Source organism: Gavia stellata, chromosome 10 (genome assembly GCF_030936135.1).
Source record: "Gavia stellata isolate bGavSte3 chromosome 10, bGavSte3.hap2, whole genome shotgun sequence".
In the NCBI taxonomy this organism is placed as follows: Eukaryota; Metazoa; Chordata; class Aves; order Gaviiformes; family Gaviidae; genus Gavia; species Gavia stellata.
In genome coordinates, this window is record NC_082603.1 from 31,312,519 (window position 1) to 31,329,027 (window position 16,509).

Below are 16,509 nucleotides of genomic sequence, written 5' to 3' on the forward strand. Positions count from 1 at the left end.
TCGTACCACCAGCTGCTTGGAAAGTGAAGCAAAATACCAACCGTGAAGTGAATTTTGGGGTAACAAACCCGACACCAAAAGCACAAATAGCACACGTCTGACAAGGCACTGATTCAATCCGTTTTTGTTTTCATCTTCTTTTCAGAGATGCCAGCCTGGGTGGCTCTATGACTGCATGGGCACGAGCGCCCAATAATTGGCCTGAAAAATACCAGTAGGTCATGATGTGCATTAAGGAACCCAGCCCTGATTTTACTCTTTCCTACTAGACTTTGAAGAAAAGGTCCTGATAATGGTCCTCAAAGAGAAAACATATTTTCCTATTTCTTGACCCATTCTTGGTTGCGTTTTCCATACTCAGATAGCACCTTGCTGTTGGAAGTCGAGAAGCTGTTGCTCTCTGTATTACACACCCTACCTGAAGATAAGAGGTAGAACAGACCAAAACAGAAAAAGAGGAGTGCAAATGAGCTCAGTACTTGAACTCAGATGAAAAGTAATTCCATAAAAGGGGAATCCTGCTTCCTAAAATAGCTTTGTACCAGGCTGTAACCAGAGACCCTTTTGCTGATGCCAGCCGAGGAGAGTGAGCACAACACGACCGCCTGCCCTTACAAGAACTCAGCCTGGACAACGCAGAGGTCTCTCTGCTGCGACTGACTGCCTAATACCATTGGTTTGAAAAGAAAGCAATAAACAGCACCTTACTTCAAAAGTTTCACAGTCCATAGAATTTAAACCTGGCCAGTCCAAAAGACTATTACTACTCTGTCTTCTTGTGCAGATATGATCTCAAGAAAAACACACATCTAGGTCTAATAATAACAAATAATAAAGCTATTCATACAGCCCGCTGCTTACACGATGGCAATTTCCCCGTAATTGCAGGTAAAAGAAACGGGCACACAAACAGCAGTCTGTAGTAACTCTGGGCTACCCAGGGCTTGGGTTGAAGCTATTTCTTGTAGGTATATATACTTTTGGGAAGAGAACTATTTCAAACTCCAACTGAACCTCGATAAAGCTCTCCTGCATCCCTGCCTGGAGCTGTATTCACACCAGAAAAACACAATAACAAACAAAAAAAAGCATGAACACAAAGGTGTTTCAGAGGGAAAACGGTTTCTGGGCGGTGATGAGACCCAGCCCCTTTCGGCGCTGGACCTCCAGGCAGCGAAGCAACCGTTGAACCCCAACAGCTCCTTCCCCACCTGTCACACGTATCGCAAGAGAAATTTATGCCCAGGAGTGAATGCCTGTGATGAAGCAAGCCGGGAAATCAAGCGCCTGCCCCCATCCCTTCTCCCTCGCAGGGCTGTGGGGGTGGCGAGGCGGGGTGCTGCAGACGGCAGATCCTTGCTCTCTGATAAGGTCAGGGCAGCTCCTGCCTGCTGCGGTCTGCTAGGCAGGGCAGCAGGGCTCTGCGGGCAGCCCGTGCGGTGCCAGATGGGATGATGCAGCCCCAAGAGCCCTTTGCTCATCTAGAGAGAGAGCGAAAAGGCTCAGGAGATACAGTCATAAAGTTACCTCCAGCATGCGCTGGGACCTGTAACTCCGCACCCTCCTAACCAAGGACAGGGCACGTCCAAATGATGCTGGTAATTGCACAGCGCTCATTAAGTTGTTAAACTCAAGGTCACCTGCAGCATGCAAACAAGGCAGGGAGGGAGCGTCATGTCCCTCCCACGGCTCCTGCACCTCCAGGCAGCCACCCACGGCCACTTACTCATTTTGGCATCCCGTCTGGCTCCTCGCACCTTTGCGTGCACCTCTGTGCCGTACACAGTGCCTTCGAGCCCCAGCTTGGGTGCTGGCTCCCGGCCCCACCTACCAAACCGAGGCTGAGCCACGGGGGCAAGGAGGGCTGCCTCTCCTGAGGAGCTCGTTTATGGCCACAGCTTATTTGAGAGATGATAAAAGCCAACATTTTAATACCCAAGCTGGGGGTCTAATCCTGCCTGGAGCTGAAGTTGAAAGCTCCATCCCAAGACGGCACAGACATGGGACAGGGAGAGATGCTGAACACTCCCCGTCCTCATCCCACGCCAGCTTAAAGACACCTTCTAGGTAATGAGGAGGAAAAAAATCACCCAGGCAAGAGCCATCCCTTGTGGTGCTTCTGCTTTCTTCCAAAGCCCATTGATGGCCTAGGGACAACTTGGCTTATTTAGAAAACAAGGTGGATGAAGCAAAGGTAATTCCCTCATTAGGAAATGTTTTGCAGCTCAGAGCAGCTGCATTTCCAGTCACCTGCAGCTGTCCCCAGACTGCACACCTCAGGGGACACCAAGGGATGGCATGTGAACAGACAGTAACGTATGCCACGTGCTGCATGTCCAAGCACCCACAAGGCTGGGCGCATTCAGGGGAAAAAGAGGATACAGGCGAATGCAGCCACACAGGCTTTAGTGGACCTTGACTTGTGCATGATGCCTTTGCTTTTCATCCCTTTGCATTATTTTCCTGTCTCCATGGCCCAGCACTCAGCTGAGACAGCGGAGCAGACCTCGGAGCGAGCTGTACCCCAACGGGATGGCAGAAGGAGCTGGAAAAAGTCCACCTCCTTGGCCCTTTGCTTTTTCCCCATCCAGATGGGATCCTCATTTTTGGATCCAGCTGCAATTATAATTTCAGAGCCTAGGACTGAATTTGGGACCCAAGTTCCCCCCTTGGATGCCATCTAGTGCTCAGTGCTGAGAGCAGAGGAGTCTCACAGGTGCAGGGAGCTGCTGGAGGGAGATCTCCTCCGCTCCTCTTCCAGGGGCTGCAGCCACCCTTCTGCCTTTAAGTTGCTGGCTCACACCAGACTTCATTTCCCAAGATCTCACTGAAAATCACCTGTGATTTGGGTTGATAAAGCTTCTTCCGACCATTTCTTTCTCTACCTCTTTTTTTGCCTCTGTAGAATTGTATAATTTCAGGAATAAGCAACCACACGGCAGTGCAGACACAGGAGTTGGGACTCCTTCAGAGGATAACATCTGCTGGAGGCATCTAAAATCTGTTTCCAGTCAGTGGAAAGAAAATGCTTCCCTGAAGCGCCAGTCTACCAGATTTATAAGAGAAGGCTGCCATAGGGTGGAAAGTGCTTATTTCTCTTCATTTGAGTGTAAAGTGAACCAAAATGGCTTATAAGGACACAGCCACCTCTTCAGCGGGCAGCATGGATCCCATGCAGGGCTGTGCTCCTGCTTTTGAGGGGAAATTTGGGTAGATTGTTACGAGCCAACACAGCGAATTCAAACAGAATAGCTTTCCTCATGGATTACAAGCGGTGCAGAGAGGGATAGAGGGAAAACAGGTAGAAACTATCCTGGCACTTAAGAAATACAGAAATATGACTTTCAATGAGAAAATAAGGAATGCAGAAGGGAAAATAACCCTAAAATTTCATATGCATTCCCACTTATTTCAGCCAATCTCTTTGTATTCTTCTCACCAGAAGCTAGTTTTACCTGTTCCTACTATTTTTATTCTTTTTTTTGCTATATGTCCTCATGCATACGGAGCTTAGAGCATTAGCACAACCTGCAACCACAGGTGCTTGAATTGGCCCATCACACATGCCGATGCACCCCTGCCCCACAGCTGGGCACCCAGCAAATGCTGCATCCCTTGTCTCCTCTCACACCCTGCCAAGACGGTGTTGGTCTCCAGAGATCAACCACCTGATTGAAGGGTTGGGGCTTGTCGCAGTGCCAGGGTACGGGGCTGAGGATCCTCAGTCAAACTCTGAGGTTCATGCATCCTAAGGAAGATGGCAGTGTATCTTACCCAAACTCCAGCACTTTGTCCACTTCCCAGTGCTGCTGGTCATGATTTTCCCGTGTGAACTCTACAGAATGGCCATCCCACTGGTGAGCACAGCACATGCCAGCCCATAAGGTCCTTCCACCACCCAGCCTCAGTCCCCAGAAGCGTCACGCAACTCACTGAGGCTAGAAACCTCTCTCCTCCTCCACACACCCTTCCCAGAGCCCAGGAACACACACCTCACATGTGTACATCACAGCCCCGCGGCTCCCAAGAGCCAGCTCAGGTCTGTCTCACCAAGCCCAGGTCTCACCTCTGCACTGCAATGTAGACGTATCCTCAGGGCATGTCTATTCACCGGGCTTAGGCTGCTCTGCTCCTGCTTGGAGCTGGCAGGGTGCAAGTCAGGTCTGGTTTGGAAGCTGCAGAGCGGCGTTACGGTGCAAAACGAGCCGAATTTGCCTGGGCACTGTGCCACGCTGAAGCGGCTCTACAGCACGCATCCAGCTTGGGGTGAAAGTGGTGGAGGCTGTGCAGACCTGCTCCTCCAAAGCCTCTTGCTCTGGCTCCCAGCTCCCCATCGCCACACCTCTCCAAGAGCTGTGCTCACTCCCATCCACAGCTAATCCTGCTTTTCTCTGTCTCTGCTGGCATCTCCCCCTCCCAAAGGTGGCATGTCCTTGCTCTTGCTGCAACAAGGCCATCAGGAGCATTGCATCTCGGTACCCTTGGGGTAACACATGGCTCCTGCCGGAGTCGTGCTCCCATTTCAGAGGCACTGGGACTCAGCCTGCTCTGGGAGAAGGTAAAATGATTCACTTGCAGGCTTGCTTGCTGTTTTATTAATTCCATTTTTTCATCTGCAATTTCAAATGGTGCAATTTTGAGATCAAAGCCCTTCCCCTCTCTAATGACTTTGTGTAAGCCTGGCCTTCACATGTATAGGAGCCTCTGCCTCGAGGAAAGACGTGAGACTCGATCACAGCCAACATGAACCAATTCACAGAGAAGACAAACTGGGCTAAATTTTGCTCTCACTCATACCCATCCAAAGTTAATTGGCTTTCATGTGGGAAGAACGTACCTACTCAACTGATCTTAGTCAGATCAGGCCCATCCCTGCTGTGTATTTAAGAAAACCCATTGGATGGTGCTGCCTGTAAAATAACTGCAATTACCCCTGGCCTGAGGCGAGAAAGAGTACCTGGAGAGTGTGCTGCACGGACAAACAGCCAGCAGGACACAAGGCAGGGGGCTGCTGCATCCTTCCACCCAGAGGAAGGGTGTTTATGTTAGGCTTCCTGAGTAATACCCAGCTCAAAGTTTGATCAAAGATGCTATTTACACTCTACCTGTTTTCTTCAACATACTACAAATAGTCCCATGTGTACCCTTTCCTCCCCTGTTTCAACACTGCTATTCTGCAGGACAGAAAGAAGTTAAATGAGGCCCAAAATGCATGGCTGTCATAGAATCATAGCATAGTTTGGGTTGGAAGGGACCCTTAAAGGTCATCTAGTCCAACCCTCCTGCAATGAGCAGGGACATCTTCAACTAGATCAGATTACTCAGAGCCCTGTCCAACCTGACCTTGAATGTTTCCAGGGATGGGGCATCTACCACCTCTCTGGGCAACCTGTTCCAGTGTTTCACCACCCTCATCGTAAAAAATTTCTTCCTTATATCTAGTCTGAATCTACCCTCTTTTAGTTTAAAACTATTACCCCTTGTCCTATCGCTACAAGACCTACTAAAAAGTCGTTCCCCATCTTTCTTATAAGCCCCCATCTAAGGGAGAAGAGCGCTCACACCCAGCTGGAGATGCTGGTAGATGTTGTCCAACATCATTCAACACATCATGAACAGGAAGAGCCTGCACCTGGGACAACTGCCCAAGATTAATATGAGGTGAGCCTGTACAGAAGGGTAGTGGGACTTCATTTTGGTTTAGACCTGTCATAGTAAAGCTTGGCTTAAATGATTAGGTGGTGTTTTATCTGTCAGAAAGAAACACCACAGCTTTTGTACTTTGTACGCTGAGCAGTGGGTCTGTACAGCCATGCTGGGTAGGAAAATAACAGGGCAAGGACAGAGCCAGTCTCACCAGTTATATCTGAATGTAATCATGGCCCTGTAAACACGGCATGGATGAAATCCCCAGCCTGAGGGCACAGGAAAAGATCTTAAGGTTGTTCTAGGTGGACCTACTCTCCAGACTTAGGTCCCGCTTTGAACATGGTCCCAAGGCAGCCTGCGGACCCCTAAGCAATGCCCTCTCTCCCTTGGGCGCTGGCTGAGGCCATGCTGGAGCAAGCATTGAATAACCCCCATGCCAACAGCCTCAGTTATTTGTTCATTTTTCCCGAGACAAATACTTTGCTGCCACTGCTACATAGCAATGCAACGGGCTGTCCCCTCCTGGAGCTGCAGTCCAGCTTCCCTTCCGGGTCCTTTCTGCGTCACCCTGCCCAGTGGCACGGCTGTTTTAGAAGACCGCTCAGGTCACGCGTTTTGTCAGAGCCAGGCTGGATCTGTCTCTGATGCGTGACATCTCATGAATCACTGTGAATCAGGAGCAAACTGCCTTCCCTCAAATTTGAAATGAGCTGAATCTTTTTCTCATAGACCTACTCCATCATTCCCCATTTACAAAAAAAGACTCACTCCTTTCGTTCTCCCACGTTGACCAGCAAGCAGAAGCATCTCACTGAACGGGGTCTCTTTTCCTATTAGAAACCGTACGTATATTTGTTATGCGCAGTGCCATTTGATGTACGCATCGCTGATAAAACACAGGCTCTGGTTTAATAAATCAATACAACAGCCCTGTTCTCTGAGCAAAGAGTTTCTTGATGTTGAATGTTTCCTTATCTAATCTTTCATACTTCAGCATTTCTTCATTTAAAACACTGATAATTAAAAATGCAGAAGGGGATTATCACAAGGGGAGATTAAAGAACTTTAACAAAATATTTGAAATAATAATAGCATTACATTACAGGGAACAATGTTTCCTTATTAACTAACTGCTGTGCAATAGTGCCGAGGGATCCCAAGCAACGGCTCAAAACCTCTCCGCATTAGGTGCTATGCAAAGACAAGAGCTGCTATAAAAAGCATCCAAACTCCCTACAGGATGCAAAAGGCAGCCTAGCAGATGCCTACACCTCCAATTTCTTTGAGACAGATCCTTATGTTTTTCTTGCTTCTTACTGAATTCCAAAGGTTGATAAAAAGCTGCCTGAACCAAGAGTTTAGGAGCTCCATTCTTCAAGCTACTCTGCATTTTATAGAGATGTGCATCAGATGATACATCAGTTAAAAATAACTGGGAAATATCAAGCAATCATAAGTACATGTCCCACAGTTTTGCATATCTTGAATACTGAAACGCCTTCCAATCAGGCATTAAGTGATGAGTCTCACTTTTGCCACTGGAAATAGTGTATGCCATGCCTTCTGTTTTAGTAGGGTTTTTATTTTTGAAAGCTGTCCCAATAGACATTGTTCAGTGTTTATGGTAAAGAAGGCATACCAAAGACCTCTGCTTTGCAGCTGGAGTAGCACAGGATTTGAGGTTAGTTCTTGGTTGTTTTTTTTTTTCAGGAGTCCCCTAACAACCCTGTAGCAAACCTACAGTCACCAGCCTCATCCTTCATAAAAACAGGAAAGCTAGCATTGGACTCCAAATGAAGAATACACAGCAAGGACTCGGGACTTTCAGCTGTGAGTACCACAAAAAACCCACATGCTTTCTTCATTAGGGCTCAAGAAGCACCAGGACTGCCTTAAGAATAAAAATTGCCTCTACTTCACCTGGAGATCCAAGTGCATCCTGCATTGTGACCCTACGTAAAGGGCTGGTCACTACGGACTAAGAGAGAGGTGGAATTCAAAGCCAGCCTGGGTATCACAGCTACTCTGCAAGACAAGAGAAATGGGTAAATTCATATGCAGTTCAGCATAAAGATCTGGCCATCCAGAGTCATTTCACTGCACAGCTAAGCATGAGATGGATCTGATTTCTATTTCTTCCTTTTAGCCACAGCACAGCAAAATCAGCTCACTTAAACCACTGGAGGGGACTCCCTGTATAATAGCCCCAACGTGCCTTGAATTGCTAAAATAGCCATTAGCCAATAATCCCATCTGCCGTTTCTCATCGGTATAGCTCCAATCCCTTTAGAAAGCGGGAAAAGCAGCACCCATCATTTATGGGGAGAATGCAACTGAAATTAATACAATTCCTCAATTAATCAAAAAGTCATCACAAACATCCTGTGAAATATCCAACAAAGATATTCTAGCTCCGCAATGAAGCTAAGTTCAACTCATGTCTTTACATAAAAGCATAGCATTAGGAAAAGTGTGATGGGCCCAACTGCCCAGAAGGTTTCTCCAAGCTTCAAATTACTTTCTCCTTGTCCCTTTCCGTCCTGCCCCCAACATGTCTTTGAGAGGCACTTATGGCCAGACTTCTCACACTCGTCCTCCCCTAAATATGCTCAGCAGCAGAGAGGACTGTCCCAGCTCTTCCTCACAGGAACTGAGGATGTGGACCAGAGTAGGAGCCACTCAGCAGAAAGTCTCCTTGAAAGTGGAAGGAATCCACCCAAGACTTCATGATCTCAAAAAACAGGAACAGGAGCTGAAGGTCAAGACTACTTGTAAGAATAAACAGTTATAAGTCATTTTTCACTGGATTTGAGATATCAAAGGAGGGAAGTACATTGGGAGGGAAAAGGAAGCAAAGTTAGAGGGATAAAGGCAAGGCACAAGGGAATCTGGGGCTGTCCTTCAGAGAAACAGGCAGAAGGGGAAGAGGAAAGGGAAAGCAAGGGAGCAATGGGAAAAAAAAAAATACCTAAGAAGGGAAAGGGAGGTGAGAAGGGCAATGGGATCAGAGAGAGCTAGGTAAAAAAAAATAATAAAAAAATTAAAAGAAAGAGTCAGACTGGGCACTCTATAAAAAAACCTGAGAATAAAGACTCACAGAAAGTATGGTCAAGTGAAGGAACAGAGAGCATGAGCTGGAGGTCAGAGAACCAAGATGCAACAAACAGTCAGGAATTCAACAAATAAAAAAGCCCTCAATATTAGGATGTGTGAATTTGTTGAGCTAATCCCTCTACTTCCACTTACCCTAACAGAGTTTGGGTCTGAAAGAGAATTTGAGACACAGGCAGGGTAAGGGAGACGCACTTCAGGAGAGGTGAAAAGGATCAGAAGCAGCATTTTTTCCTCTCTAACCTCTCATATTTTATAGCTCCACCTCATCAGAGTACATGATCATACATGGTATAACCTTCAGGAGGTGAGTTTGTAGGTTGTCCTACATGACATGCTGTCAATCACTGTAGAAATCATTGCTCTCTTGATTTTTCTCATGCTTGTATTTCAAATGAGACTTTCTCAGCAAAAGCTGCTGTTCAATCTCAAAGAAGGTTAAATGGTTTTCCAGCTGATCCTTGGCCACAGTTTCTTTCTACTCAGCTCAAAATAAGGGCCAAATCCAAGCTTGGCTCTGCGCCGTCTGCTTTCAGTATTACTCGATAAGTTCCTTTCGTCTGGAAAAACCTTCAGATTTATCTTCCACTTTTCCCCCATACAGAGATAACAGCCAAATCACAAGCTCCTTCGCTGAACATGTGCGACTCAGATGGTCGTGAAACGTAGCGGGGCTTCATTTCCACACGCCAACTTAAAAGACCCAAAGTCATTAGTTGTTTCCTACTTGTTAGACCCCCCAGCCCAGTCCAGCTATGACAATAATGGACTTAATGAGAACTTGTTTTGTTGCCGATTAAGCTTTGCCACCACAATCGCTGGGTTGTGCAGCGATACATGCTGGCGCAGGGCTCTCCAGGGAAGCTCATGAGATTCCACCTACATCCATGTATTCCAGATTTTTCCTCCCAGCCCAGCAAACTTGGCAAAAACATTTTGATTTCTGCTTAAGCGGGTTGTGAAAAAGTAACGTTCTCATCTGAGAGCAGGTCTCCAAAGATTTCTGCAGAGGATGCGAGCGCGGCTCCCACGGTCAGACTAGCCCCAAGGCTCATATCTGAGAGGGCATCCTCAGACTGGAAGCGCTCCGTGGCCTTAGCAGAGCAAAGTGGTTTAAACCAGTATGGCTGATTCACAGAAATGATAAAACCAGATCAGGAGATCTAATCTCTAGGCAGCAAGAAGAACTGATGGGAAGGCCAGCTGTGAAAATCGCTTTCATTTACACGATGCACAAGAATGGGCCAAAAATGCTACTGTGGGATGATGTCCTGTATCACATGAGTTGGTCAGAAAACATTTGCAGGATTACTACAATATACCATTTCTCAAATTAATCAGTAAATTCCTGATACAATATACACCGAAGTCCACGGGGAAAAGCCAACTGCTTTCAGCATGCATTGGAAGAAACTGGAAAATTATGCTAATGCACAAACTTGCAATAGGACACGAGTAAAATGATATCCCTGCTTATAAAAGCGGTCGTATCAAGCAGACTGTAAAACTAAATTGATGCACTAACACACAATACAGCCTAAGCAATACTAAGCAGTAATTCTGCTGCATACATCTAGTGGGCATGATTAACAGCCTCTGTTATGAGGCTGTAACTTAGGTACACAAAATATAGCCAAAAGATTGTTATTTCGCATGAAAGAGGTTTTGGGTTGTTTGTTTTTAACACGATGGTCAAATTTAGGTTTATTTTCGCAATACACTGCTGAGTTATTAAAGAAAGCATTGTCTAGAGGTTAACTCAGAAGCCTGGGAATCAGGGAAACCACCCTTTATTATGCGTGATTTATGGTTTATCTTCTGATTAATAAAATCTGAGTAACGTCCCTTTGGTGAGGCCCTAATTCATTAAGATGTTTTACATGACAGTAAGACACGCAGGTTGGAGAGGAATATGACTTACGAGTGCTGCAAGTCAGAGTTTACACGCATGTTTTATGGACTTTGACACACCATCAGGTTGCTGCACTGTAAAGTGTTACCCCACTTTGGTTGATGGATCGTTACTGCCCATGTGAGATGTCTTACCCTTGTGTGAAAGCAAGGGAACTCCAGGCAGCTTGCTCCATCGATGCCAGGGTACGCCTAGGCACATGAAGTTCCAGCTTCTTTGACAACAGCAACTTCTATTAAAGCCTTTAGCAATTATTTCTCATCAAAACCTCTAGATAATTAAGTCCTCTCTCCAAAAGAGTGCAACAGTTCACGCATGTTTCCCATTGCTGCCTTGTTAAGCTTGGTGACCTACATGAACGATGCTGCTGCAGCCTCGGACAAGCCTCCAGCTCGCAGACACGCAAAAATGCCAGTTGTGTAATTACCCCTGAGCATCTGTTTTGCGGCAGCCTTGGCAAAACCGTCACAGACACTGAACTTTTCATCCTCAAAAGATGATCCCGCCAGGACTGATGTGCACAATGGGGGGAATACTCACTTTTTCCTACCAGCCAGCAAAAATCTGAATTGCTGAGCGTAGATCCAGATGCAAAGGCATTGACGGCCCTTTGGCTAGATTTCTGTCTCTAGGAGGCTCTGTTATTTATCTCTGATCTGGTTGGGATTCAGGCTAATGCAACAGAAGTAAAAAATCTCTACTGCTCTTGCAAATAAATTGAGCCATCCTGTTGCCATGTCATACAAATTTATAAGGCAAGATTTGCTCTCAGTTTCACCTCTCCTTGCTATGCATAGGGCTAGGAAGATATGACAGATCATTCAATGAATGTCTGCAACTTACATCCACTCCATCTTAATGGCATTACTACCTCCATACAACTAGATTTCAGCCCCCCCCCCCCAAGACATTTTCTTGATTCACCTTCAAAATCTGAGTGGGTGAGATTTTACATTTGTCCAGGCTTTTTGCTCTCACCGCCGGCTGCCACATCACTTGAATACAGATGCACAAAATGGCTGGGAGGGTCCTGATGTGCCCGTGGTCACGGAGGCACCGTGTGAGCCCCCTCCTGCAGGAAAGCAATCCCTCTGGCACTGCTGACTGTGGATATCCAAAACGGCTCTGGCTGCTCTCTCAAAAGGATGTTTGCAATTGGGGAAGGGGGGGAAGAAGCATGATTTATACTCTGTCAGAAATGTATATTTTTTCTTTTTTTTTTTCTTGCTTTGCTTACAAACTCCTCATTTACCCAGTGTTGGTTCAGGAGAGATAGGTGTGGTTTCTTATAGTTAGAGGAACAGCTGGATTATAAACACAGCAGGGAAAAGATGCGCCATGCCCCACTGCAGCTACTGCTCAGCTGGTACCACCCTGTGCTCCCTGCTCAGGATAACCCTCCCGAGGGACTCTGAATAAGGCACAAGTCCCACATAGCAGGGAAGTATCCAAAAATCCCTGCACAAATGCACAGGTAATACAGGGCTGATACAGAAAATCACTAACAACTGCAAACTGTCCAAATCCATCCCCCCTGGAAGAAGCTCTCCCTTTCCTCCGTGATCCCCCAAGCGCGCAGCCGAGCGAGCACATCTCCCTGCCCCTCGCCTCCCTTCCCGACAAATCCCCGAGACATCTCCCTCCCCGCTCACACTCCGCCACACAAACTGCAAACTCACAGTCCAACCATCTTCCTAACGTTACCATGGTTTCCCAGGTCTCTTACTAAAGCTCATTCCCACAATGTAACCTAAAATGCTTTTCTTAAAAACCTGTAAGAGATTCCTATGCATGGATTGCAGTCCTGATCTCTTCTTTCCCCCCGTAGTTGATTTATTAAAAATACCTAATCCCAACGGTGCCAGTTTCTCAAAAACACACCCCAATGGCTTCTGAAGGAAGGGCGAGCATATATAAAATATCAGAGATAGGATTTCACAGCCGTAACAGCTAGGGAAGCATCAAATCTAGAGAGATAATCACATCGAGTTCCTGATGATCCTTATAGTGTGGGAGATTATTTAAAGTCATATACCTTTCAGATTTTTTTTTTCAATTTCATAATATTTGAAAGAAGCCACTCAAGCCTCTCAAACCAAGATTTCTGATGCAAGAACTCCACACCGCAAACCAAAAATAGCAGAATTATGAGCGCTAAAAGTGTCTAGCAAGGATTTTTATTTTAATTCATATTTGAGAAAGGTTTCTAGCAGCTGGAGAAAGTAAGAGCTGTATTCATAAAACCCTTGGCTATTTGCCACACAAATGGTGCTTTTATTGAGCGGGGGGGCAGGGGGGAATAAAATGCGGAATGTGCCTATTCCGCATCAGGAATGTGTTTCTCCGATTCATAAATCCTCCCCCTCTCCCCCAGCTGACTAAAGGAAACCTTTCTCATTTTGCCATTGAGGTGAGAGAGGGCGAGAGCGATTCTCCGAGAGCGCCAGCCCCAGAAAGAGGCATTTCTGTTGAAACCGCACGCTTATTAAAAACACGCACACAAATAGGACTATGTGTTACAGCCCAGCCGAGGGACGCTCAGACCCAGCACAGACAACAGCGGGAACAAATCTCTCAAAGATACAGCCAACCCATCATACTAGCAGCCTGCCACAAAGTGTAATGTCCTGCCATAAATACACGCATTTTTCAGAACAGGGCTGAGAGTTTCCAGTCTAAAATGCCCACTCGGACACAGGCGGGGAGAACGAATGAGTTATGAGGATGGGGAACTGAAACATGGAAAGATAGAGGGCTAAATAAAAAATAAAATAAAACCTAGATTTACTTTAAAATTGGTGATTGAAGAGGATGCATAGAGACAACTAGAAATGGGAACCAGACCCCCTGATTTCCCCCCAGGCAAAGCTTTGTCCTGAACTGGAGGTACCACGAGGCACTAAGGATAATCCTAAAATGCAGCCGCTAAGGCTCAGGGGAATACCTGTACCGTGGGTTGTTCTGGGCTTAGTGACTTCACAGCTCAGCGCTGTTAAAAATGGAGCAGTTTGGGTTAATAAGAGAGGTCTAACTCTTGGCAGATTCCCAGGTGGGGAGCTTAAAAGTAAAAATAAAATAAAAGCCACCTAAACATTAGGGCTTGGCAGCAGCCAAGTGGAAGGTTTGGATGGGGATTTTTAGACTTCAGCTCAGCTCCATCTCTCCTACTTTGGGCACTTCAACCCTTAATTGCGTGTACTCCGTAACAGCTCGCCCAATATCCCCCAGGGGCTGAACCCAAATCCTGAGGTCCTCGTTGAGACCCGAACCAGACGTTCGATGTGCAGGGACTGACCTCGCAGCATCCCTCCACCCCAGGCAGGAACATCTGCACTCCCCAGTCCCATCCAAATAAGAGATTCTGATGCTTCAGCAAGCCTCATTTTAAGTATTTCTTCATTTCATACCATCTGTGTGTGGTTTAATTTTAGCCCTATTCTTGTCCTGACCAGCGTGGACGTGGAGAACATGTTGTTCCACCCCGTTTGCAGTAATGCTTTGAAACAGAGCAGCAAAGAGGAGAGAAAGGAAATAGTGGACTGATTCTGCAAGGTCGTGAGTCTTTAAATAGCATTTCATATCAAGGTCAAAAAAGGCTGGATCTACTGTACAGGCAACAGACCAAATCCTAAACTCTTCCTCAGTCAGTCCCTGGAATAGATGCTCATGGGTCCAAACCGAAGGGTGAGGATAAACTTCAAACTCCCCCTCACCAGCAAGTGCTTTCCCAGCTGAGCTAATTAAACAAAGGCAAGAGAAGGTCTGCCAGCTCTCGCAGATTATGCCCTAAAAGAAAACATACTTGGCAAGCCACTGAAAAAATGCTATAAGCAGCTCACATGGTCACTGCTTTTCCCTCCACACTGCCAGAAGTTACCTTCCAGGGTTTGATGCTGAGCTCCAGGCTACAAAGTTTCTGTAGAAACTGTATTGCCCACAACTTGTAAAGAAAAGGAGAGTAAGACTGCACGGAAACAAAAAATACCCCCCACCTTTCCATATAGCTCACCTCAAATCCATATTGTGCTTTGCATTTGTGGATAAAGCCTAACAGGTTGATTCCATGCTTGCAGAAAAAAAGACTAGTGTACAGACCTGCTTTAAAAATGACCCCCAAATAAACCATCACCCTAATCACAAGGCATAAAAAAAAATAACAGGAATTCTTTCCTATTAACTTCGAATGGGATGAGGAATCTAGTTACTCATTTGTGCCCTGAAAAAAACCTTATCCAGAAGTCTCATTCTCATGTAGAAGGAGTAAACCACTCAGAAAATGTGTCCTTCTCTAACTGCTGGTTAGAGCGTATACGCACCCAGGGCTTGCATATGCAAGCAGTCTCTTTTCAGCAGCCTCCTCATTAAATGAATGTTTATCATGTTGCATGCTTAAAATGTTTTATTTACAATGTAAGAAATATCAAACTCCTTCCCCAATCTAACTCAGGGAGGGTTCTCGGCACACATTCCCACCAGAGCATCATATGTTGCCATACAGTCCAGATTTTCACTCCACACCAAAAAGAAAACCTAATAGACTTTGGACCCATACGCACTACATTTTTGGAATAATACTTCCATATTGCATGTTGCTACATTACACTACAATGAGCTAATCACGAGATTGTTTTTGAATAACTAACCCCCAGAAAAGTTAATTTCCAATGCTGCAGCATGACAGTTCAACATCTGCTCTTGGCCAGTACATGGGGTTTGATAAATAACATCAGTTACATAATATAAATGGGAATTGCTTAGTTACAAATCTAATGTGCATAAGCCTCTGATGCATGTAGTTTCTCTAACATTCAAAAAAAACCATTTCACATGTCACGGTTTACCCACTGCTGCATTACCTCATTAACTATCTCCTCCAAAAACAGACTGGGAAAGCAAATCCTACTGAAAATCCACAGATTTAGGGCACTTACAAGGGTTGGATGGCACGTCCCAGAACCTGAGATTTGTATAAACAGATGCACAGTGTTCCTGGTCTTTTTGGTCACATTGAACTGGAAAAATACAGCATCCTAACCTCTTCCCAAATGGGCCAAGAAGTTCAGGCTGCTGAGCTGAAGTCCTCTGATAGGTCAGAGGTGGCTTGAGACGTTCAGCTATGAGCCCTTCTCCAGGTTCACAACGGTGACCGAAGCCAGCGCTGCAACAGGCAGCACCCAGGTTTGCCCGGGTGCCCTCCCAACCCTTCAGCATCCTGCTGTTCAGCGCTGCATTACCAAAAAAAGCCCCTCGCATATTGAGCGAAGGGAGTTCGGTGCCCGAGAGGAGCATCAGCAAAATGTGAGTGCATGGCATAAGCCTCTGTGAGAGCTGCGAGGGGCCCCTGTGTTTCTGTTCAGGACTCCAGCACCCTAAAAAGGGTGCAAAAACCCCTCAATGTTACAGCATTCAGACCTAATTTCTACTGTAAATCCAGCCCTGGTAGCACACCAGGGAGAGCTTTGTGCCTCAAGCAGAGGCACCCCATGGCAGCTTTCCCCGTGCTATTTCGCAGCCCCTGACTGTGGGGAGGGCGGAGGTGCTTGGATGGGAGGATCTGACTCCGAGCTGGCACTGGGGTGCAATAAGGGGCACAAACAGCAAAGCAAGAGAGAACAAGCCCTGGCGGGATGTATTTAATAAGCCCAAACCCAGAAAAAATGACTGCTAACACACAGTGTCTGAAAAAGCAGAGACAACTGGCCACAAAGGAACCAAAGGCATGTGAGGATGCCCTCCCCTAAAGAGACGTATATCCTGCTGCTCAAGCGAAGGATTTCTCGATGAGTAGGGGGGGAAAAAAAAGGGGGAAAAAAAAATGCCCAGAGACTGCAAACCAC